This window comes from Kogia breviceps, chromosome 1 (genome assembly GCF_026419965.1).
Source record: "Kogia breviceps isolate mKogBre1 chromosome 1, mKogBre1 haplotype 1, whole genome shotgun sequence".
Classification (NCBI taxonomy): Eukaryota; Metazoa; Chordata; class Mammalia; order Artiodactyla; family Physeteridae; genus Kogia; species Kogia breviceps.
The window spans coordinates 179873673-179897175 of record NC_081310.1 but is presented as its reverse complement, the minus strand read 5'-3'; the positions used below and the strand labels follow the sequence as shown (position 1 = coordinate 179897175).

The following is a 23503-nucleotide window of genomic DNA, read 5'->3' as shown; positions in this document are numbered from 1 at the left end:
TGTGCTTACAATGCTATTTGGTTTCCTTCCTCCTGCTCCTAAGAAGGCTTCAGAGTTAAGCCTGTCAGAAGCGTTGCCTAAAAGTCACAGGATTCTTGAATTCTCTGCAGGTACTTTGGTATGCTTATCAGTAGATTGTGATTTAAAATGTGCAGTCTGTGATTTGTGATGTGAGTTATAGGGCTTGTTTGTATTGTTTTCTGAATGTCCAAATCTAATTTAATATTGGTGATCTGATTTTATAACTTTAAAATGTCAGTGGCTATCAGGGGCTAACTGTGGTTCTGAAATCAATAGGAGCGTATATTTAGATCACAGTCTGTTTCCTTGTTATCTAAGAAGCAGGTCAGTGCAAGTGCTGCCAGTGTACTTTTCCAAGAGTCTCATCAAATTCGTGATTGGTCACATGTATATTCAAATGCAGATTCATTGCTACCTCTAAAGGACTTGTTTTTTCCCCAACTGCTTGAGCATAGAATCACCTTATTTTATTTGTGAACTAAACAATAATAATTCTAACATCTTTTTTCTTATCAACAACTTTGCTTTTTTTCTGTGAATAAAGGCCTCAAAGATTAAACTTTTAAAAACTATTAAAAGAGGCCTCTGAATTGATCAGTTATAGGTCTTATTTATGCAGAGAATCTAGAATTATTGGAAGGTAGTTGATTCATTTCATTTGTAATAGCTTTTAGTTAGAGAAGAGCCAGATTCCAAATATATATGTCAATTTTTGTTGTTTATTTAAGTTTGTTTGTATGTCACTGGTTGCTTACTTTGTGTCCTTTTTATGAGTGGGTTCATGGTGTGCTCAGTAAAATGTGGTGTAACAAATACTCTGGTGTACACACTGGGTTAGATTAGTATTTATTTATTTAATTAATTTATTTAAGTAATTTATTTTTTGGCTGCATTGGGTCTTCATCGCTGCACGTGGGCCCTCCCTAGTTGTGGCAAGCGGGGGCCACTCTTCGTTGCGGCGAGCGGGAGCTACTCTTTGTTGAGATGCGTGGACCTCTCACCACTGCGGCCTCTCTTATTGTGGAGTGCAGGTTCTAGGCACACGGGCCCCAGCAGCTGTGACGTGTGGGCTCAGCAGTTGTGGCTTGTGGGCTCCAGAGTGCAGGCTCAGCAGTTGTGGCACACGGGCTTATTTACTCTGTGGCATGTGGGATCTTCCCGGACCAGGGATCGAACCTGTGTCCCCTATATTGGCAGGCGGACTCCCAACCACTGTGCCACCAGGGAAGCCCAGGCATGTATTTCAATTAACCAGTTTGAAATTCTACATATATTCAAGTGAAAAGTGTTTCACCTTGATAATACACTTGGTACAGATTTTTGAAATTCATTCACGCTGCTGGTTTTGACCATATGGACACAGGCAGACCTGTCAAGAGCTTCAAGGATTTAAGCCCTCAAATTTTACCTGCCAGCCATTTCATCATGCAGTAGGGACACATGGAAGACAGTTTAAAGTGAAGGCTTTTTTTTTTATTGCTGCCACCCACTTGCACTTTCTTGCCCTTTTATCGTTTTTAATGATTCAAAAAATCGACACTGTTGCTAACTTACTACCTGCAGTGTTCTGCGAATCTTGATGGTGTTATATAATTATATAAGCCGTTTGCGTGGTGTCATATGATGTTGTATATATGTCCTCCCACACATGTGTCTTTAGAGTAATTTCTTTCCATCTGGTGTTGGAAATGAGCTCTTTGTGAGGTTATTTTTAAATCTTCAAGCTTTCTGGCATCCTCAACACTTGAAATAACACAATTGATTTTGAAGGCAAGAAAACCCACATAGTATATTTAGTGGGGTTTTTTTTCCAGTGGAAATGTGAGTAGTATTTTATTTTAAAAATCAGATCCTGTGTTCCAAATAGGCAAAACATGTGCTTTATGTTTAGATTGTTTCCAGATAATTTTGTTAGTAGGAAATAATCAGTCAGTTGTTGCCAAGTAGATAAAGTAAAGGAGAAATAGTTAAGGGAAAGGATGCCAAGAATAAGAGAACTGTTGGAAGAAAGATGTTTCAGAGATATTTTATTCTCTGAAGGTTTATTGGAATCCTCTTCTGAACTCTTGCAGCATTTATTTGTTTCATACCAAATTTGTCACGTGTTGCTTTCTATTGCACATGAAACTGGTGTTTCCCAATAAGGTTGTCAGCTTCTGGAGGGCAGAGGGTCAATAGCATGTCTTTGTCCACCCCATCACCCCAAACACAGATATTGCTTAGTACAGTAGTTAGATACGTAACATAGACGTGTAGAACTGTAGTGAGAATGTGAATTCCAGGATAATTAAGATTAAAACCTGATTATAATTCTGACTGCTTCTGATTGCCTCTGTGTGTGTGTATCATATTTTCTTGGAAAGTAAGTTGCAGATATCATGACAATCTACTCCTAAAATACTTCAGTATCTCCTAAGAATAAAGAGATTATTCTACGTTAGTCACAATACCATTATCATACATGAGAAAATTAACAATATTTACATAATAACAACGAATATCCAGTCTATATTTTAAAAAGATTAATGTCATCTACTCAGAAAGATTCATCCAATAATTTCTTTTCTCCAGATGCTATTTTTGTTGACTTCTCTTTGCTAGTTGTATTATCTCTAACATGACTGTTAGTGAACACAGGTTAACAAGAAATGTTTAATAGTTAATGTACTCCCTTTGGTGTTTCATAAGATTGAAAAGACTAGCATTGGGGTGAATGATTGCATAATGATCAGAGCATCATATTTAAATAAATATCTTAAAAAATATATCAGGTTTCCAAAGGGCATTGTGTTTTTGTTTTTAGATTTTTATTATGTGTACTGTGGTAGGCAGCCTTTAAGATGGCTCCAGTGATTCCTACCTCATGGTTTTCATGCCTTTGTGTAATCTCTTCCCTTTGAGTGTGCCCTGGACCCAGTGACTTCTTTTTTTTTTTAAATAAATTTATTTATTTTTGGCTGTCTTGGGTCTTCGTTGCCATGCGCAGACTTTCTCTAGTTGCAACGAGTGGGGGCTACTCTTTGTTGTGGTGTGCAGGCTTCGCATTGCGGTGGCTTCTCTTGTTGTGGAGCACGGGCTCTAGGCTCGCAGGCTTCAGTAGTTTGGCACGTGGGCTCAGTAGTTGTGGCTCGTGGGCTCTAGAGCCCAGGCTCAGTAGTTGTGGCGCACGGGCTTAGTTGCTCTGCAGCATGTGGGATCTCCCCGGACCAGGGCTCGAACCCGTGTCCCTGCATTGGCAGGCAGATTCTTAACCACTGCGCCACCAGGGAGGTCCACCAGTGACTTAACTTCTAATGAATAGAATACAGCACAAGTGGTGGGATGTCACTTCCAAGATTGGGTTACAGAAGGCTGTGTTTTCTGTCTTGGACACTCTATTCTTGGGTATTCTCTGGCCCTCTTCCTGTCACTTGGATTACCAGCTGCTATAACCTAGGAGCATTCAGGCAGTCTATGGAGAGGCCCACGTGGTGAGAAACCAAGTCTGTTAGTAACTACTATGAAAGTGAGCTTGCAAGCAGATTCTTCAGGCAGAGTTGAGCTTTGAGAGGAGTGTAAACCTGGTTGACAACTTGACTGCAAATTCATGAGAGACCTTGAGCTAAAGGCACCGAGCTAAGCCATGCTTGAATTCTTGACCCACAGAAACTGAGATAATAAATGTTTGTTGTTTTAAGCCACCAAGTTTTGATGGTAATTTGTTGTATGACAATAGACAACTAATACACCTACCATTTATTAATTTAATAAATATTTATTGATCATCTACTATTCACCAGGCCCTGTCCTAAGTGCTTTGGGACACAACAGTGAAAAAAAGTAGATTAGAGATGTCTGTTCTTGTGGAGTTTACATTAGTGGGAGAGGACAAATAATAAAGTATACAAATCAGGGATAAAATATATAAGATTTTAGTGAGGATCAGGGAAAGCAGGATAAGGGGACAGAGAGTGAGGGAAGTGGGGTGGATATTTTCAGTACAGTGGTCAGAAACAACCTCTCTGGTAAGGTGACTTTTGAGCAGAGTCCTGAATGGTATCTGGAGAAGAGCATTCCAGGCAGAACAACATGTGCAAAGGTTAAGTGTGTTTGGTGTGTTTGAGAAACATTGAGTAAGCCAGCATGGCAGGGTCAAGATGATCTATGGGAAAATGTTAAGAGTTGAGTTCAGAGAGGTTACAGGCGGGAGGAGCAGTTCATGTGGTGCCTTGTTGGCTATGCTACAGACTTGCATTTTTTTTCGGAGATGGGAATTCTTGAGAGGATTTTAGCAGAGGTATGGCATGATCATTTAATTAATACATACTTATTGATTATCCACAATGAGCAGGACCTTGTGTGTATATGTGGTCACAAAAATATAGAAGACATGACCCCTGTTCTAAGGAAGTTTAGTGATCTAGTATTATAAATCACTGGGCATGCACCAAAAACTTAGGAATAGAGGCGCCGTGTTAGAAAGGCACATAGTTATAGGAAGAGCACAGAGTATGACCTGGGTTAAAATTCTGGCTCTTCTACTTGGTTTAACACATTTCAGCCACAGTTTACTGGGTGGTATTATATACCTGGTAAAATAGTAATGCTACTGTTTATTGAAGACTTATTATGAGCCACAGGCTGGGCTATGTGCTTTGTAGGGATGACATAGGTATTGAAGAGTGTGAGCTCCAGGGCTAGAATGCCTGGTTTTAAATTCTCGTTATGTCACTCTTTAGTTGGTGGTGACCTTGGGCAAATTACTTCTGTACCTCAATTTACTCATTGTGTAACATGTGGATGGTAAAAAATACTTACCTTTTGAGGTTGTTATGATGAAAAATGAGTTAATATATGCAAGGTATTTAGAACAGTGTCTGGCACCAGATAAATGTTAGCCATTATTTTTATATTTAAGCCTCACCACAACCCTATGAAGTAGGTGTGAGTCATCCTATTTTACATTTTAAGTAGCAGGTTAAAAATTAAGTAACTTGTCCAAAGTTGTACAACTAGCAAGTGAAAATTGGCCTAAAAGCTGAATTCTTTACTGCTGCACCTTTACTTAGTACAACCATGAACATGTTAGGAAGGAGAGATGCAGGCCTTCTTTGAGAGAGAATGATTTCTTAATGATTGTGATCTTGTGAAAGTACTTTTCTATGCCTCAGTTTTCTATAAAATCAGGATAACACCCACATTACACAGAATACATAATAATAACAAACAAAAACAAACCTTGCAGTGTGCCCGCCATCCACAGATAATCAGCAAATGTTAGTTCCCTTTTACCTATGATAAAATATGACCTCGTGAAAATGGGGACACATAATCTTTGGTTAAGGAGAAGAATTTTTATATCTTGACCCATACCTTTTTTCTACTTAAATTCGGCATCTATGTTTATATATTATTATTATGTATAAATAAATATAGCTCTATAGAAATGTATATGGTTTTGTCTGCCTTTGGATTTGATTCAGACTTACACTGTAACATTTTTAAGCCTGTGTGTTAGTATTCTAAAGACCCGTTTCACAGCAGCTCTGGCTTCAGAGCTTCATTTCCGGGTTGGTAGGACAGGATCATGTGATTGATGTCCCGATTGTTGCTTTTATCTTTTTCGGCAGATGTGAAAGTAAACATACAAGGTTGAAAAACAGGAAGGGGTTTGGCTGCTGTTGTTGGGAGGGTATTTTTGCAGGGGAATTTGTACCTAAGCCACCTGAAATCTGAAGTGCCTTGACTCTTCCTGACTTTTAGCAGATACAAAAAGATACTATACCTTGTTGTCATAGAGTAAATAAAAAAGCAAATGATTTTGCAGTTTAATGAATTTGTGAATTTGCGTATATTTCTGTGTTGAAACATGTTGGAGAAGTGAGACAGTGTGTTCCTTTTTTTGTTTGAAACAGAGAAGTGATGTGTGACTTCATAGTCACCCGCATTCTGGGTTCTTTTTACCTGGAGAATACTTTTTCAATAAGGAAATGTAGAACTTTTTGTTATTGTTGGCTATCTGTATCATTACACTTGAACTTCAGAAGCCAAAACTTAAGACAGCCTTTTTCTATTTGGCTCTTTGTTTCTGAGGAAAGGGATGAACACATGAAATGTTAGCAGGTACTGCTCTTTGTATATGCTAACTAAGTGCATATATTAAATTTAAATATTTCCATCTTTGACATTCAATCTACAATGAGCTGTTTTTATTGATTTGGAGAAATCCCTCCCTCTTTCCCTTCTCCTTCTCCTTCCCTTTCCTTCCCTCCCTTCCTTTCTTCCTTCCTCCTCCTTCTCTTAAATGATTCTCTCCCATACTTTTGCTGAACCGTTTTCTATTAATAGTATTTGGAGGCAGTGTGATGTAGCAGCGAGTAACGGTATGGATTTTGGAATCAGATAGAAATGGGTTTACAGTAAGGTTGTTTTTGGTAGGAAGAAACTGCTTTCTATCTTAATAAATAAAAGCCGGTATCCTCCAGAGTTGGCTTTAGGAGGAGATTCTGCACATGGAGTAGGATAATTGGAACTCCCAGCAAGGACTTTTGTTCCCAAAGATTCAGCTTTCCCTGGGGGAATCCCTTGCTGACCTCAGGGAGTGTTGCCTTCCTTTAATATCTGTCCCAGAGGTGAGTCTTCCCTTAATACTCCTTTAGTACACAGCTGAGACCAGGCTGGAACATTTAGTACTTTACTAAAGACTAGGAGATACAAAAGGGAAATAAGCTGAGAGTTACAAGGATGTTTCTATATAATCTGGCTCACAAGATAAAACTCCTCTTTAATTGGTGGCCTTCTTTTGGGATGGCTCCCCTCTTAATTGCAACACACATGTCTGCCTTCGAGTGGCAGAAGCCATTTCTACTAACGCTTCTACCTGGGAGTGCCTACAGCATATACAGATTGCCCTAAACCCAGAGGAGAAGGCCAAGAAAAAAAAGAAGTTCTCTGTTTTGCCAGCCTTTGGTTATATTTGAGAGAGGAGCCACTTCTTGCTTGTGATCAACACCAGGTCTATACAACCTTTAAGGGAAACCACCGTTATTCATAGAATATCTAATTAGCATTCTCAGAAAAAAACAAACAGAGGGGTTTGGGGGTAGAGGTGGGAGGGGGGGCTTCCTTTTAAACATTTACCCCAGATTATATAATCTCTGATTATAACTCAGTAATTTGGCACAAAATAGTTCTCAATAAATATTCCCTCCCCATTTTTGATTCTTTGTTTGTTGGTTTGTTTGTTTTTTGCAGTACGCGGGCCTCTCACTGTTGTGGCCTCTCCCGTTGCGGAGCACAGGCTCCGGACGCGCAGGCTCAACGGCCATGGCTCATGGGCCTAGCCGCTCCGCGGCATGTGGGATCTTCCCGGATCGGGGCACGAATTCGTGTCCCCTGCATTGGCAGGCGGACTCTCAACCACTGCGCCACCAGGGAAGCCCCCATTTTTTGATTCTTAACCCCATTTGATACCTAAGGAGCTGTCCTTTAAGTTTGTTGAATTTTATCTCAGAGTTTTGCTTGAAGAGATCCTAGTCCTTAATCAAGTCCAAAGCTGGGCTGAGGACAGTGGTGATAAACATCATTTGGTGTGATCAAGATGGAACAACTGGTGCTCTGATTAGTCTAAGTTTAAATGTTAAAAGAAGTGTCCTTTGTATCACAGACTATTAATTCTAGAAGAGGATATAGAACTTGGCTATTGCTACAAGGTTCCTGGCTTGTTTTAAGATAGAAAAAGTATAATACAGTCAAAGACCTTTGGAGTCAGAGACCTGGTTTAGAATCCTGGCTCTGATACTGTTTAGCTGTATGTATTTGGGCAAGTTACTTAACCTCCTTGTTTCTCAGTTTCTTTATTTGTTAAATTTATGTAACTTTTGACATGACATTACTACCTTTTAGAACTGCTGAAAAGACTGGAAATAATATGTAATATTTTTAATGTAGTGCCAGCACACAGTGGACAATTAATGAATAGGGAATAATAATAATTGTTATTTTAAATGACATTTCTTTAAAATCCATCTTCTCTGATTTATACATATTCTGACCTTGGCTTTTTTTTTTGACAGCTTTATTGAGATATAATTAATTAACACTTTTCTCATTTAAAGTATACAATTCAGTGTTTTCTAGTATGTGCAGGCATCATCTCAATCTAATTTTAGAATATTTTTGTCCCCCCAAAAAGAACCCCCATACCCATTAGCAGTCAATCCCCATTCCCTACCCTGCAATCCTAGCACGAGGCAACCACTAACTATCAATACTTCATGTCTCTATAAATGTGCCTGTTCTGGATATTTCATATAAATGGAATCATTCAATATGTGGCCTTTTGTGATTGGCATCTTTCAATTAGCATTTTCAGGGTTTGTCCATGTGGTGGTGTATCAATAGCTCATACCTTTTTATTGCTGAGTAAGATTCCATTATATGGCTATACTACATTTTATTTATCCATTAATCAGCTGATGGACATTTGGGTTGCTTTCACTTTTTGACTATTATGAATAATGCTGCCGTGAACATTCACGCACAAGTTTTTGTGTGAACATATGTTTTCATTTTTCCTTAGTATGTACATAGGAGTGGAATTGCCAGGTCATATGGTAACTCTGTGTTAACATTTTGAGGGACTGTCGTTGGCTGGTTTTAATCATGCTTTTCCTCTTTGATTTCATGATCTTCTATTTTCTGTCAGCCATCTTACTGTTAGTTACCAAGAGCTTACTGAATTATTTATTTATTTGGCTGCGTTGGGTATTTGTTGCTGCGCGCGGGCTTTTCTCTAATTGTGGCGAGTGAGGGCTACTCTTCGTGTGGTGCTCGGACTTCTCATTGCGGTGGCCTCTCCTGTTGCAGAGCACTGGCTCCAGGCACGCGGGCTTCCGTAGTTGCGGCACGCAGGCTCCGTAGTTGTGGCTCATAGGCTTTGGAGCACAGGCTCAGTAGTTGCGGCACATGGGCCCAGCTGCTCCGCAGCACGTGGGATCTTCCCGGACCAGGGCAAGAACCCGTGTCCCCTGCATTGGCAGGCAGATTCTTAACCACTGCCCCACCAGGGAAGTCCATGAATTATTATTATTTTTATAAAATATTTATTTATTTATTTATTTTTGTCTGTGTTGGGTCTTCATTGCTGTGCACGGGCTTTCTCTAGTTGTGGCAGGCGGGGGCTACTCTTCCTTGCGGTGCGCGGGCTTCTCATTGCGGTGGCTTCTCATGTTGTGGAGCACGGGCTCTAGGCACGCGGGCTTCAGTAGTTGTGGCATGTGGGCTCAGTAGTTGTGGCTCACGGGCTCTAGAGCACAGGCTCAGTAATTGTGGCACACGGGCTTAGTTGCTCCGCGGCATGTGGGCTCTTCCCAGACCAGGGCTTGAACCCGTGTCCCCTGCATTGGCAGGTGGATTCTTAACCACTTCGCCTCCAGGGAAGCTTTCATGAATTATTTTTGATTATGTTCTTACTGTTTAGCTATATCCCATCTTGCTTAAATAATGTCATTGCAGGAGGGTGGGAGGGAGGTTGACAAAAGAGGGAAGAGTTATGGGAACATATGTATATGTATAACTGATTCACTTTGTTGTAAAGGAGAAACTAACACACTATTGTAAAACAGTTATACTCAAATAAAGATGTTAAAAAAAAATAATGTCATTGCAAATGAATCTGTTTTTTTATAGATTATACCACCTATCCATGAAATGTTCTTTTCTATTTCATCACCTTTTTTTAACCTGTTATCTTTCTCTCTGGCTGAATATAGTTTTACAAATAAAAGTTCTAAATAAAATTCTACTGAAATTTGATCCATACTTGGTTTACTGTACCTGGTTATGAATAGTACACAAGATCTGTGATAGGAGAGATCTTTTTTTCTTTAAATTTTTTTAACATCTTTATTGCAGTATAACTGTTTTACAATGGTGTGTTAGTTTCTGCTTTACAACAAAGTGAATCAGTTATATTTCTTTAAATTTTATTTATTTTATTTATTTTTGGCCGCATTGGGTCTTTAATGTTGCGCACGGGCTTTCTCTAGTTGCAGCGAATGGGGGTTACTCTTCATTGTGGTGCGCGGGCTTCTCACTGAGGTAGCTTCTCCTGTTGCGGAGCATGGGCTCTAGGTGCGAGGGCTTCAGTAGTTGTGGCATGTGGGCTCAGTAGTTGTGGCTCGTGGGGTCTAGAGCACAGGCTTAGTAGTTGTGGTGCACGGGTTTAGTTGCTCCGTGGCTTGTGGGGTCTTCCCGGACCAGGGCTCCAGCCCATGTCCCCTGTATTGGCAGGTGGATTCTTAACCACTGCGCCACCAGGGAAGTCCCACTAAACTTTAAAATAACCAAATGATTTCTCATTTAGATATCTCTTCTACTTTATTTTAAATTATCTAGAAAAGCAGGTATAACAAATGATAGGTCATTGATTCTCATCAGGTACAATTTTCTATGTGAAAATTGTGACCAAGATGGACTAGTTTTACTTTAGTGTATAAAAAGTAACCCTTTACACTTTGAGAAACTCTTTGCCTTTTTCTCTGTATTTCATCTTCTATTTTTCTAAGATTTTATCTATTCTTAGAAATTCTATTACTACCTGAAGCAATTGACTCTAAGATCTACATTTTCCAATCTTGACACTCATATTCCATTTCTGTCTTTTCACTGTCTATGGATAACTCCTTTTGGGTATTTTATGTCATCACCTCTCTTCACTATTCATCTATCCAGTATTTTATTCTTTGCTAGTCACTGTACTAGAAATCAGGATTTCAGAGACGAACAAAGCACAGTTCCTACCGTCAAAGAAACTACCAGTAAAAGTGGGAATAACTCTGTAAGGAGATATGCACAGGATATTATGGGATTACAGAGAAGGAAAACCAAGGAAGAAAAGAAAATTCTACTAGGGACAAGGGAGTAGCCGAGGGAAAGCCTTCCAAGAAGTGACTCTGAGTAAATTCTTGAAGGACACATGAGAATTAGCCAGTCCAGTTGGAGAGGAGTATGTGTGAAGAGTTTTTCAGATAGAGGGAACTGTAAATGCAAAGGCATAAAAAGGAGAAACAAGTTAGGAGAACTTTGAGTAATTTTCTACCTTAGAGTACGTCATGTGGAGAGAGATGTAGTGAGAAATCAGATCATGAAGAATCATGGATGCCATTATTAAGCGATTTAAACTTTGTTCTGAAGCATATGGTGAGCCATGAGCTGATTATATTATTGAAAGTTTATTCTGGTGGCTCTGTGGAGGATGAATGGGAGAGGACTGAAACTGGAGACAGGAAGAAGAAATAAAAGGCTGCTATGTTAAACCAGAACAAAGATTACTGGGGCCTGAACCTAGACAGTGACAGTGGAAGGGATAAGATAGGTTAAGAGATATTTAGGAGTTAGGTTAAATTTCATTTGAAGATTCGTTGACTGTGTGAAGCAAGGCCGACACCCAGGTTTTTTGTTTGTAGGACAGGGCTTATGATTAGGTTTGCTTGTTACATAACCTTAGTGTTCTGCACTTCTCTGTAATACTCAGTACCTTTGTAATTTCTTGTTTAATTTCTACCTTCCCTGCTAGACTATAAGACTCTGAAGGCAAGAACCATATCTGTGTTACTGATTTTCAAATACTTAGTGACCAGTTTACTGCCTGCCATACTGTGTGAATGGATGAATGAGGAAGTAAATGGTGCTGCCATTGACCAGTACAGGTTAAATGTAGGATGAGGAATATGTTTAAGGGAGGAATGGGTAAGGGAGATATTCAGCAGGCATTTCTAAGGCCAGCCTCATTTTTCCAGTCCTGTCTTTGCTGTTTCATTGTTTTTTTGTTGTTGTTTTTTTATACTAGCAACAGTAATTTTCCCTTCCCCAGACTTGAAACCATGGTTTAATATTTTTCTTCTTTATATGCTTCACCCATCATATTCTCTTTGTCATCAAGTTCTCTCATGTCTTTCATTTTATTATGTCTTGGATTTGTCCTTTCATTTGCATTCTTGCTGACAAAGCACTAACTCAGACCAAGGCTAAATTGTGTTAACCTTTTTTTATATGTAAACTTTTATTTTGGAACAGTTTTATTTTATTTTAAATTTTATTTATTTGTTTTTTGGCTGCGTTGGGTCTTCGTGCGGTGTGTAGGCTTTCTCTAGTTGCCGCGAGCTGGGGCTACTCTTCATTGTGGTGCACGGGCTTCTCATTGTGGTGGCTTCTCTTGTTGCGGACCATGGGCTTTAGGTGCGTGGGCTTCAGTAGTTGTGGCTCACAGGCTCTAGAGCGCAGGCTCAGTAGTTGTGGTGCACGGGCTTAGTTGCTCCGAAGCATGTGGGATCTTCCTGGACCAGGGATCAAACCTGTGTCCCCTGCATTGGCAGACGGATTCCTAACCACTGTGCCACCAGGGAAGTTCCTATTTTGGAACAGTTTTAGATTTATAAGATTACTGCAAAGATTGTACAGAGTGTTCTTGTATACCCCACACCCAGTTTCCCCCAGTATTAATATCTTATGTTAGTATGGTACGTATGTTAAAATTATTTAACCATATTGATACATTATTATTAAAGTCCATACTTTTTTTTTAAAGCAAATTTTAATTTATTTTTTATTTTTGGCCGTGCTGCGAGGCTTGTGGGATCTTAGTTCCCCAAACAGGGATTGAACCCAGTCCCTTAGCAGAGAGAGCACAGAGTCCTAACCACTGGACCGCCAGGGAATTCCCAAGTCCATACTTTATATGTTCAGATTTCCTCAGTTTTTTTCTAATGTCCTTCTTTCTGTTCTAGGATCTCATCCAAGATACACATTACCTTTAGGAGCAGTGTCTCCTTAGGCTTCTCTTGGTTGTGGCAGTTTCTCCAACTTTCATTAGTTTTGATGGTCTTGACTGTTCTGAGGATTACTGGTCCAGCTATTTTGTAGAATGTACCTCAGATGGGATTTGTTAGATGTTTTTCCCATGATTTGGATAACAGGGTTTCGGGAGGAAACCACAAAGGTAAGTGCTATTCTCATTATATCCTAACAAGGGTACATACTATCAATATGATTTATCACTGTTGATATTGACCTTGCTCTTGACTTGAGGTAGTTTGTCGTCTTTCTCCACCGTAAAATTTCTCTTTTTTCCCCTTCCTTTCCATACTGTACTCTTTGAAAGGAAGTCACTATGCACAGCCCTCACTTAAGGAGTGGAGCGTTATGCTCCACTTCCTTGGGGCCAAAGTATCTACCTCAATTATTTGGAATTCTGCACCAGGGATTTATCTGTTCTCCATTTATTTATTCAACCATTTATTTATGGGTATTTATATATATATTAGATTATAATTCAATGCTACTTTATTTTGTTATTCAAATTGTTCCAGCTTTGGCCATTGGGAGCTCTTTTAATTGGCCTCTAGGTTCCTTAGACATACCCTCATCAGTGTACGGGGTGTGTGTGTGTGTGTGTGTGTGTGTGTGTGTGTGTGTGTGTGTGTGTGTTTTAATACTTTCTTACTTTCTGGCACTACAGGATGCTCCATGCTTATTTTGTATAATTACTGTCCCAGTCCTGGAATCAGTTATTTCTCTAGGGAACCCTGTTCCTTTTATCGGAGAATGGTATTAGAAACCAAGACCTATGCATTAACTACCTAGTTGATCTTCTTGCACTTGGTCTTTTTCCTTTCCAGTTCATCCTGCCATATTTATCTTCCTTAAATAGGACTTCCATTGAGTAGGTGATTTATCTCCTTAAGAGTTATTATAGCTCTCTACTGCTGACCTAATCAAACACTATCTTTAGCTTAGCTTTCTTGGCCTCACCTAATTTATTTTTCTCATTTGTTTGAGGGTTTATCTCTCATTTCCTTCTTGTGCTGTTCTGACCTTGGCATGATTTACCCTTTCTTCTCTAACATTCCAAGTGTAATTCCCACTTTCCTTATTCTTATCTTTGTGTGTTTTGGATTTTTGAATTATTAGACTTGCATGTTTATTGTACTTGGTAATTAATAGTCAAAATTAGAAATTGAATACAGAAGAGACTCCAGAAATCATTTGGCCCATCTTCTCATTTAGAGATAAGGAAATCTGGCCCCCAAATCTGGAGTGAGTGACTTGACGAATTCATGGCAGAGACAGAATTTGATGCTTGGCTTTCTCTCACTTTGTACAGTATTCTTTTCGTCATATGCAAATACTCCCTCAATATCCCTTTAAAAAAATTTGAGATATAATTTATATACCATAAAATTTACCATTTAAATATGTGCAATTCAGTGGGTTTTCATATATTTACCATCATTATTATTTAATTCCAGAACATTTTCATTACCCTAATAAGAAACCTCTTACTCAGTAGCAGTCACTCCCTGTTTCTCCCTCCCTCTGGACTTTGACAACCACTATACTTCTGTAGATTTGCATATTATGGACATTTCATGTAAATGGAATCCTATAATATGTGGCCATTTGTGTTAGGCTTCTTTTACTTAGCATAATTTTTTCAAAGTTCACCCATGTGGTAGCATGTGTCAGCATCTTTTTAATTTTTACCCTTTTTGTTGATGAATAATATTCCACCATATGGGTGTACCACATTTTGTTTATCCATTCATTAGTTGATGGATACTGTATTGTTTGTACTTTCGGACTCTTATGAATAATGAATGCTGCTATGAACGTTGATGTACAAGTTTTTGTTTGAATATCTGTTTTCAATTCTCTTGTGTATATACCTAGGAATGGAATTGCTGGATCATATGATCATTCTGTGTTTAACTTTTTGAGGAATTGCCACACTGTTTTCCATAGTGGCTGTACCATTTTATATTTCTACCAGCATTGTATGAGGTTACTGACTTCTCAGCATCTTCACCAACACTTGTTATTTTTCCTTTTGTTAAAAAAAATTAAAGCTATTCTAGTGAGTGTGAAATGGTATCTTATTGTGGTTTTGAGTTGCAGTTCCCTCATGACTAATGATGTTGAATATTCTGTGTGCTTATTGACTATCTGTGTATCCTCTCTGGTGAAATGTCTACTCAAGTCCTTTGACAATTTTTTTTTAAAGTTAATTAATTAATTAATTAATTATTTTTGGTTGCATTGGGTCCATTGCTGTGTGCGGGCTTTCTCTAGTTGTGGCGAGTGGGGGCTGCTCTTCGCTGCGGTGTGTGGGCTTCTCATTGCAGTGGCTTCTCTTGTTGTGGAGCATGGGCTCTAGGTATGCGGGCTTCAGTAGTTGTGGCACGCGGGCTCAGTAGTTTTGGCTCGCAGGCTCTAGAGCACAGGCTCAGTAATTGTGCACGGGCTTAGTTGCTCCATGGCATGTGGGATCTCCCTGGACCAGGGCTCAAACCCGTGTCCCCTGCACTGGCAGGTGGATTCTTAACCACTGCGCCAGCAGGGAAGCCCCTCCTTTGACTTTTTTTTTTCAGTACGCGGGCCTCTCACTGTTACGGCCTCTCCTGTTGCGGAGCACAGGCTCCGGGCGCGCAGGCTCAGCAGGCATGGCTCATGGGCCAAGCCGCTCCGCGGCATGTGGGATCTTCCCGGACCAGGGCACGAACCTGTGTCCCCTGCATCGGCAGGCGGACTCTCAATCACTGCGCCACCAGGGAAGCCCATCCTTTGACTATTTTTAAATTGAGTTATTTGTCTTTTTATTGTTGAGCTGTAAGAGTTCTTTATATATTCTTAAGACTAAACTCTCATCAAATATATGATTTGCAAGTATTTTCTCCCCTTCTGTGGTTATTGTTTCTCTTTCTTGATGATGTCCTTGGAAGCACAAACATTTTAAATTTTGATGAAGTCCAGTTTCTCAAAATTTTTTGGTTGCTCATGTTTTTGATGTCCTATCTAAGAAATTGTTACCTAATCCAAGACTATGAATATTTATTTACGTTTTCTTCTAAGAGTTTTATAGTTTTAGCTCTTACATTCATACATTTGATCCATCTTGAGTTAATTTTTTATAGGGTCTGAGGCAAGGGTCCAAATTCATCTTTTGCATGTGTCTATCCAGTTGTCCCCGAAATGCATTTGTTTCCTGCATTGAATTGTCTTGGCACCCTGTTGAAAACCAGCTGGGCATAATTGTATGGTTTTGTTTTTGGACTCTCAGTTCGGTTCCATTGATCTACATGTCTATCCTTATGCCAGTACCACAGTGTTTTGATAACTATAGCTTTGTAGTAAGCTTTGAAATCAATAAGTGTGAGTCCTCCAACTGTGGTCTTATTTTTCAAGATTGTTCTGGCTGTTCTGGTTATTCCTTGCATTTCCATATGAACTTTAGGATCATTTCTACAAAAAAAGGCAGTTGGGATTTTGAAAGTGACTGCATTGGATTTGTAGATCAATTTGGGGAATATTGTCATCTTAACACTATTAATTCTTCCAATCCATGAACATGGGATGCTATTCTGTTATTCCATAAGATGTTATGGAAAAACCTGAATGAACTTTATGGCCAACCCAATAGGTCTTTAATTTTTTCATTGATATGTTGTAGTTTTTTGTACAAGTCTTATTATTATTATTATTGTTTTTTGGTTAAATTCATTCCTAAGTATTTTATTCATTTTGATGCTATTATCAATTGAATTGTTTTCCTAATTTCATTTTTGGATTGTTTATTGCTAATGTATAGAAATATAATTGATTTTTTTTTACTATTTTTAAAAATTGAAGTATAGTTGATTTACAATGTTGTGCCAATCTCTGCTGTACAGCAGAAATACAATTGATTTTTGAATGTTGATCTTGTATCCTGCAACCTTGCTGAACTTGCTTATTAGTTGTAGTAGGTTTTTGTGTGTGTGTGTGTGTATATGTGAATTGCATAGAATTTTGTATGTACAAGATTATGTCATCTGTAAATTGAGGTAATTTTACTTCTCCCTTTCTAATCTGTATGTTTTTTATTTCTTTTTCTTGCTTAAGTACCCTGGCTAGAACCTTCAGTACAGTGTCGAATAGAAGTGGTAAGAGCAGACATCCTCATCTTGTTCCTGATATTAGGGAGAAAGCTTTCTCCCTATGTATGGGATGTATTGGTGTTAGTTGGAGGTTTTTCATACTCTCCATCAGATTGAGGAAGTTTCTATCTATTTCTTGTCTGTTGAGTGTTTTGTTTTGTTTTGTTTTTGTCATGGAAGGGTGTTGGGTTTTGTCAGATGCTTTTTCTGCATCTATTGAGATGATCATGAAGAATTTGTCTTTTATTTTATTGATATGGTATATTACATTGATTGACTTGTAAGACTGATCCAACCTTACATTCCTGGGATAAATTTCACTTTGTAATGGTGTATAATCGTTTTTATGTTACCAGATTTGGTTTGCTAGTATTTCGTTCAGGATTTTTGTGTTTATATTTAAAAGGGATATGATCCTGTAGTTTTCTTTTTTTTTTTTCTTGTGAAGTCTGTCTGGTTTTGGTATCAGAGTAATACTGGACTCATAGAATAAGTTAGGAAATGATCCTTCTCTTAGATTTTTTTGGGAAGAGTTTGTGAAGGATTGGTGTCACTTCTTTTTTAAACATTTGGTAGAACTCACAAGTGAAGGCATGTGAACTTCTTTGGTGGGAAGGTTTTTGAATACTAACTTAATCTCTTTACTTATTATAGATCTATTCAGATTTTATATTTCTTGGTAGTTTGTTTTCAGGAATATTCCATTTTATCTAGATTATCTGATTTGTTGGCATAGAGTTGTTCACTTGTTTATAGTGTTCCCATATAACCCTTTCCACCCCCATAAAGTCGGTGGCAATGTCCCCTCTTTCACTCCTGATTTCTGTAATTTGAGCTTTCTCTCTTTTTTATTTTATCAGCCTAGCCAAAGGCTTATCAATTTTGCTTATCTTTTCAAATAAAAAAATTAAAAAAAATTTTTTTGGCTGCATTGGGTCTTTGTTGCTGTGCACGGGCCTTCTCTAGTTGCAGCGAGTGGGGGCTACTGTTCATTGTGGTGCATGGGCTTCTCATTGTGGTGGCTTCTCTTGTTGCAGAGCACAGGCTCTAGGCGTGCAGGCTTCAATAGTTGCAGCACGTGGGCTCAGTAGTTGTGGCTCGTGGATTCTAGAGCACAGGCTCAGCAGTCGTAGCACATGGGCTTAGTTGCTCCACGGCATGTGGGATCTTCCTGGACCAGGGCTCGAACCCATGTCCCCTGCATTGGCAGGCAGATTCTTAACCACTGCGCCACCAGGGAAGCCCTGTAAGTGCTATTAAGACCTTGATTTTTTTCTTATATTTTTAATTCAGAAGGCCTAGTATCAGGTTATCTATTGCTACACGGTAATCACCTCAAAGCTTAGTGAGTTCAAATAATAACTATTTTATTGTTCATGCTTCTCTGGACCAGGGTTTTGGGCAGGGCTTTGTGAAAATGGTTCATTTCTGTTCCATGTGGTATGGGCTAGGGCAGCTTGTCTCTACTTCATGTGGTGTAACTACCAGTGGCTGGGCTGGAGCTAGAGGATAAAAGATGGCCTTAGGTTCATGTCTGATGCCTCAGCTGGGCTGGTTCATCATCTGGAGGCTAGCTGGGAAGACTGGGCCTTATATTGTGACTTTAATACTTGATAGGAAGAGTTTGTGCCTATCTTTGTAGCCGAACTACCATAGTTCTTTAAGAAATGTTAAGTTGGGTGGAGAGCTTAAATCTTGAATTTAAACTGTTCTTTCCTGTTTTGGACATTACTTTCAGAATAATTCTAAGAAATGCCCTGATGAAACTTAGGTAACTAACATTAAAATATATCACCTGAAATCAGAGAGCAAAATATTTCTTGTGAAATAATTGAAATAACCAGTTTTGACGTTATGTTTGGTTGGTTCAAAGATTAGCGTTTTTTTTGGGAGTCAAGTTTGTTGGGGAAACTGTTCTAGTCTGGTTCCAATTATGTTTAATTATGAGATGAGTTATTCTAGTCCTAAGTAGGGAAACCAAAATATCCAGAGATTGGTTGTATGTTGTATAACTAAAAGAACATGTTTACAACTGTCTGTGATATGCCAAGAAATATGTATTTGGATATTCAATGTGTTGCTTGATAAGAAGATGAAAGCATGACATTTACTTTTCTTACTGGGGACTTTTCATATCTGAAGGTCTTAATGAATTACCCATTACCCAGAGGTATGGGATATGAAAAGCACATAAGAAAATCACCAGATGGTGATTTTGGGTTTTAGAAATATTTCATAGTATTTGATAGAATATCAGATTATAGTAACTTTTATTTTGGAGACTAATGATGAGGAAGAATGCATTGAAGGTGGTTATAGGCAGGTTTTATTAGATGAGTGTTCTTTGGAGGAAAAACTGTTTTTCAATGAGTCTATACTGAGTTATAAGAGATACTTGTCAAAAGTTACCTAAGCCATGGTAATTTTTTTAAAAATTATATACTTCTGTTTATTGTTACTATAGTTTGTATCAGGGAAATCAATATGTTTATGCAAAAATAGAGTTAACAGCACTGTCACTCCTTGGTAAATAACCCTACATTTTATCTAATTACCTTTACATTTCAGCTAATTACTTATCTTCTGGGACCTGAAGTATCAATAGCTTGTTTATTCATTTATTTTTAAGCCATGGTATTAATTTATCAGCAGAGATAGTTTTCTGCAAAGATCCATAGAAATAAATGACTTAAAATGCATTATCTTTCTAAATTTTAAAAGTAATAACTGTGGAGTTTTAGAAAATTTGGGCAATATACAAAACTAAAAATTACCCATAATCTTATCAAACATTGGTAACACTGTAAACACTTTGATGGTATTTCTCTCTGGCCTTTTATATTTTCATTTGTTGAGATAATATGGAGCTTTTTGGATTTCATCCCCCCCAACCCCTCTCATACTGATTTCATTGGGAAGTCTTACTTTGTTCTTTAAATTATAATAAGAATAATAATAGGAGACTCAGTTTATTGGAAGAAAAGAGAAAAGAGAAATTCCTTCCCTACTTACATGCTAAGAGTATAGCTTTCAACCCTGGTCAGTGGAACAAAGTCTGATGTTAGCTTGGTAAAAGCTTTTGAAGATAACAGTTCACTTGATTCTAAGGAAGAAAATCAAGATTTCAAAATGAATTTGTAGAACCAGAATATAATTCTATTTATAAATCTATAAATTTTGGGGTAATAAAAATAGTTCTTAGTGGTGATGATATGAACTAAATTGTCTCTGATTATGCTGTAATTGGCTTTATGTCCATGCAATTCCTATTGTTACTTGGTTAGTTATCAGGTGATAATCACATGGAGACAATTGTTTGTATAATATGTGTTCCTGAGGAGAACTGCATCTGGGACATAAGTCGTCTTCTCCTTTTTCTCTTTCTTCTCCTACTCCCTCCCCCTCCTTTTCCCCCTCCCCCTCTCCTCCTTCTTTTTCTTCATATTGATAAAGATGGTGTATACATCTTTAAGGGTGTACCTGTTACATATTTTGAGTTTAGTTAATGTTTGTTTATGATAATGACTACTTGTAGGCAGTTTTTAAACTGATGTTTTTTAAAGGAGCTATTTCTCCAACCCAAAATATTGTAAATGAGAATAGATGGAAGAAGGTATCTTTTACATTGTAACATAGCAGCACTCTAAAGGAAAAAAGGGAGTTTCATAACTCTAAAGGAAGAAAGGTGTTGTGGACCAGTAGAATGTATCACGTATAAGCATTTAATGTTCTGTTTTTCTTTTATTTTCTTTAAGTTAAAAAATGAGCTATAGTTATTGTACTGATGTGCATTATGAGGTTATCATTAGAATACTATCTGTTGGGCTTCCCTGGTGGCACAGTGGTTAAGAATCCGCCTGCCATTGCAGGGGACACGGGTTCGAGCCCTGGTCTGGGAAGATCCCACATGCCGTGGAGCAGCTGAGTCCATGCGCCACAACTACTAAGCCTGTGCTCTAGAGCCCACGAACCACAACTACTGAGCCCGCGAGCCACAACTACTGAGCCCGTGTGCCACAACTACTGAAGTGCCTAGAGCCTGTGCTCCGCAACAAGAGAAGCCACCACAATGAGAAGCATGCAGACCGCAACGAAGAGTAGCCCCTCCTCGCTGCAACTAGAGAAAGCCTGTGTGCAGCCAAAAAAAAAAAAAAAAAAAAACCCCAAAAACCTTTTTTTTTTTTTTTTAAAAAGAATACTATCTGTTAACAGCTGAATGTTACCCATATTAATTACTGTCTGTTTTAGTAGGGTTCCTTAATAGATTTGGTAGCAAAATTAGAAAATAAATTTGCTTTCAATGATACAGATCTTGTGGGGTTGGCTGAATTAGATTGGCATCTAAAATTAGTCCAGATTTGCCAGAGATGTCGTGGTAGAGCTGATAAATATAATCTTGTTTTGCAAGATGGCCTCAGGCTGCCATTATATTGATACTTGTGACTCAGTCAGAATGACCCAACTGTGACAGAGGAATGGACATGGTATGATGTATGGAAAATCTGTCTTTAAAGAAGTTGAGTTTCTGTTTCTCAAATAGATATTGTGAATGAATGTAAGAATAAAAATGGTGTTGGGGGCTTCCCTGGTGGCGCAGTGGTTAAGAGCCCGCCTGCCGATGCAGGGAACACGGGTTCGTGCCCCGGTCCGGGAAGATCCCACATGCCGCGGAGCGACTGGGCCCGTGAGCCATGGCCGCCGGAGCCTGTGCCCCGCAACGGGAGAGGCCACAGCAGTGAGAGGCCCACGTACCACAAAAAAAAAAAAAAAAAAAAAAAAATGGTGCTGACACTGATTTGGGTTTTTGATAATGTTTAGTAAACATTTTTACTAAATGTTTGTTGCTTTTTTACTAGTAGAAATAATATTTTTATGATTGAAATTTAGACCTTGAAGTTTATTTATTTCAACTTCTTATTCAAAACAGGAATCTCTCTTCTGTCTTACCTATCCATAGACATTTCGATTGGAACTTGTAAAAATGTGGACAATAAGCAATTTCATGTAACTGGGCATGTTGTGAAAATTTTGGATATTTGATATTTTAGAACCCACTTTTTATTTTGTTCTGTTGATTTCCACTGGATGAAATTTTGGGATTTGTGTAATCTATGAGTAATTGCAGCTTGCATAATACCCGATTAGACTTCCACTTGCAGTAGCGACTCCACTTTTCATTTCATTATGGTAGCAACTGTGTTTTGTTTCCTGCCTGTACTCCTGCCTCTCCCCAGTGTTCAGCATATAACTTTGATCAATAAAAATCAAGTAATGAAGAAGCTGGCTAGCTGGTTCAAATCTCCAAGGGCTCTTCAAGGGCTCACTGGCCTCATTTGTGCTCTTGACATATTAAAGACATTTATAAGGGCAAACCAAGTGTTAGTGAATAATTCAGGTGTTTTATGTTTTTTAAAAATAAATTTATTTATTTATGGCTGCGTTGGGTCTTCATTTCTGCACGCGGACTTTCTCTAGTTGCGGCAAGTGGGGCCACTCTTCGTTGTGGTGCACAGGCTTCTCACTGTGGTGGCTTCTCTTGTTGCGGAGTACAGGCTCCAGGTGCGCGGGCTTCAGCAGCTGTGGCACGTGGTTCAGTAGTTGTGGCTCGCGGGCTCCAGAGCGCAAGCTCGGTGGTTGTGGCGTGCGGGCTTAGTTGCTCCGCGGCATGTGGGATCTTCGCGGACCAGGGCTCGAACCCGTGTCCCCTGCATTGGCAAACAGATTCTTAACCACTGCGCCACCAGGGAAGCCCTGTTTTATGTTTTTAATGTGCAGTGAAGTAAACCCACACAAAAGGAGAGAGGTGGAGAAGCCTACATCATGGCTGAAAGGAAAGATCCTGGGTATGGAGAGAATATGCAGAATGAGATGGTACAACAAAAAATGAGACAAGGGAGGATGCATGATTATTCAGGAGTGGGCACAGAGCAGCTGCGGATATGTGCAAAAGGGGAGGACAAATTAATGGATGAGTGTAACTTTAAATTCTTTGCTTAATTATGAATCTTCAATAGGCCTCTTAATCCCTAGAGGTTGAATGGCTTTCTTTTTGTAAGATGCAACTAGGTACTCTTCCAGTGTTTAGATACCATTAAAAATAGTTAATTTTAGATTCCACAGAATAGGTTGGAGATCTTAATATTTAATTTTAGGATATTTCATATTTATTCTGGTTAACTAAATTGTTTTAGTATACTGGCTAGAAGGCATTTTGGTTTGCTACAAGTTGAAGTTATTTAATAATTACAAATGTGTTTTTTTTCATGTTCTCTTTAAAAACATTCCTCTGATTCCTTATAAAACATACTTGTGGAGATTGTCACACCTTAGCTTTTACACTATTCATACTGTAGAAATTGTATTTTGTATGTCTCAGATAATGTGGAAATTTTGTTTCTTCGAGAGAAATTTGACACGTACTTTTGAGAGAAAGCAAAGCAAATCAACAGTTCTTGGAAACCTGGGAAGGACAGTACTATATTTACTTGTGCTAAGTGGTGAAAATTAGTTATTGAAACTCAGAAAGAGCA

The 23503-nt window shown here is 38.7% G+C and overlaps 1 protein-coding gene across 39 annotated transcripts in view; it reads left to right on the top strand.

The window, feature by feature from the left end:
• EPB41 (erythrocyte membrane protein band 4.1) overlaps nt 1–23503 on the top strand; it is a 203213-nt gene that overhangs the window by 23621 nt on the left and 156089 nt on the right. For 2 of the 39 annotated variants that reach the window (XM_067013397.1, XM_067013335.1), the window contains exon 2: nt 12802–13000. The exons of 36 other annotated variants lie outside the window; for them this stretch is intronic. The gene's annotated coding sequence lies outside the window, so the exon portion shown is untranslated. Of the gene's footprint in view, nt 1–12801; nt 13001–23503 lie in introns of those variants that run through there. One more of the 39 variants, XM_067013275.1, reaches the window with a different exon arrangement.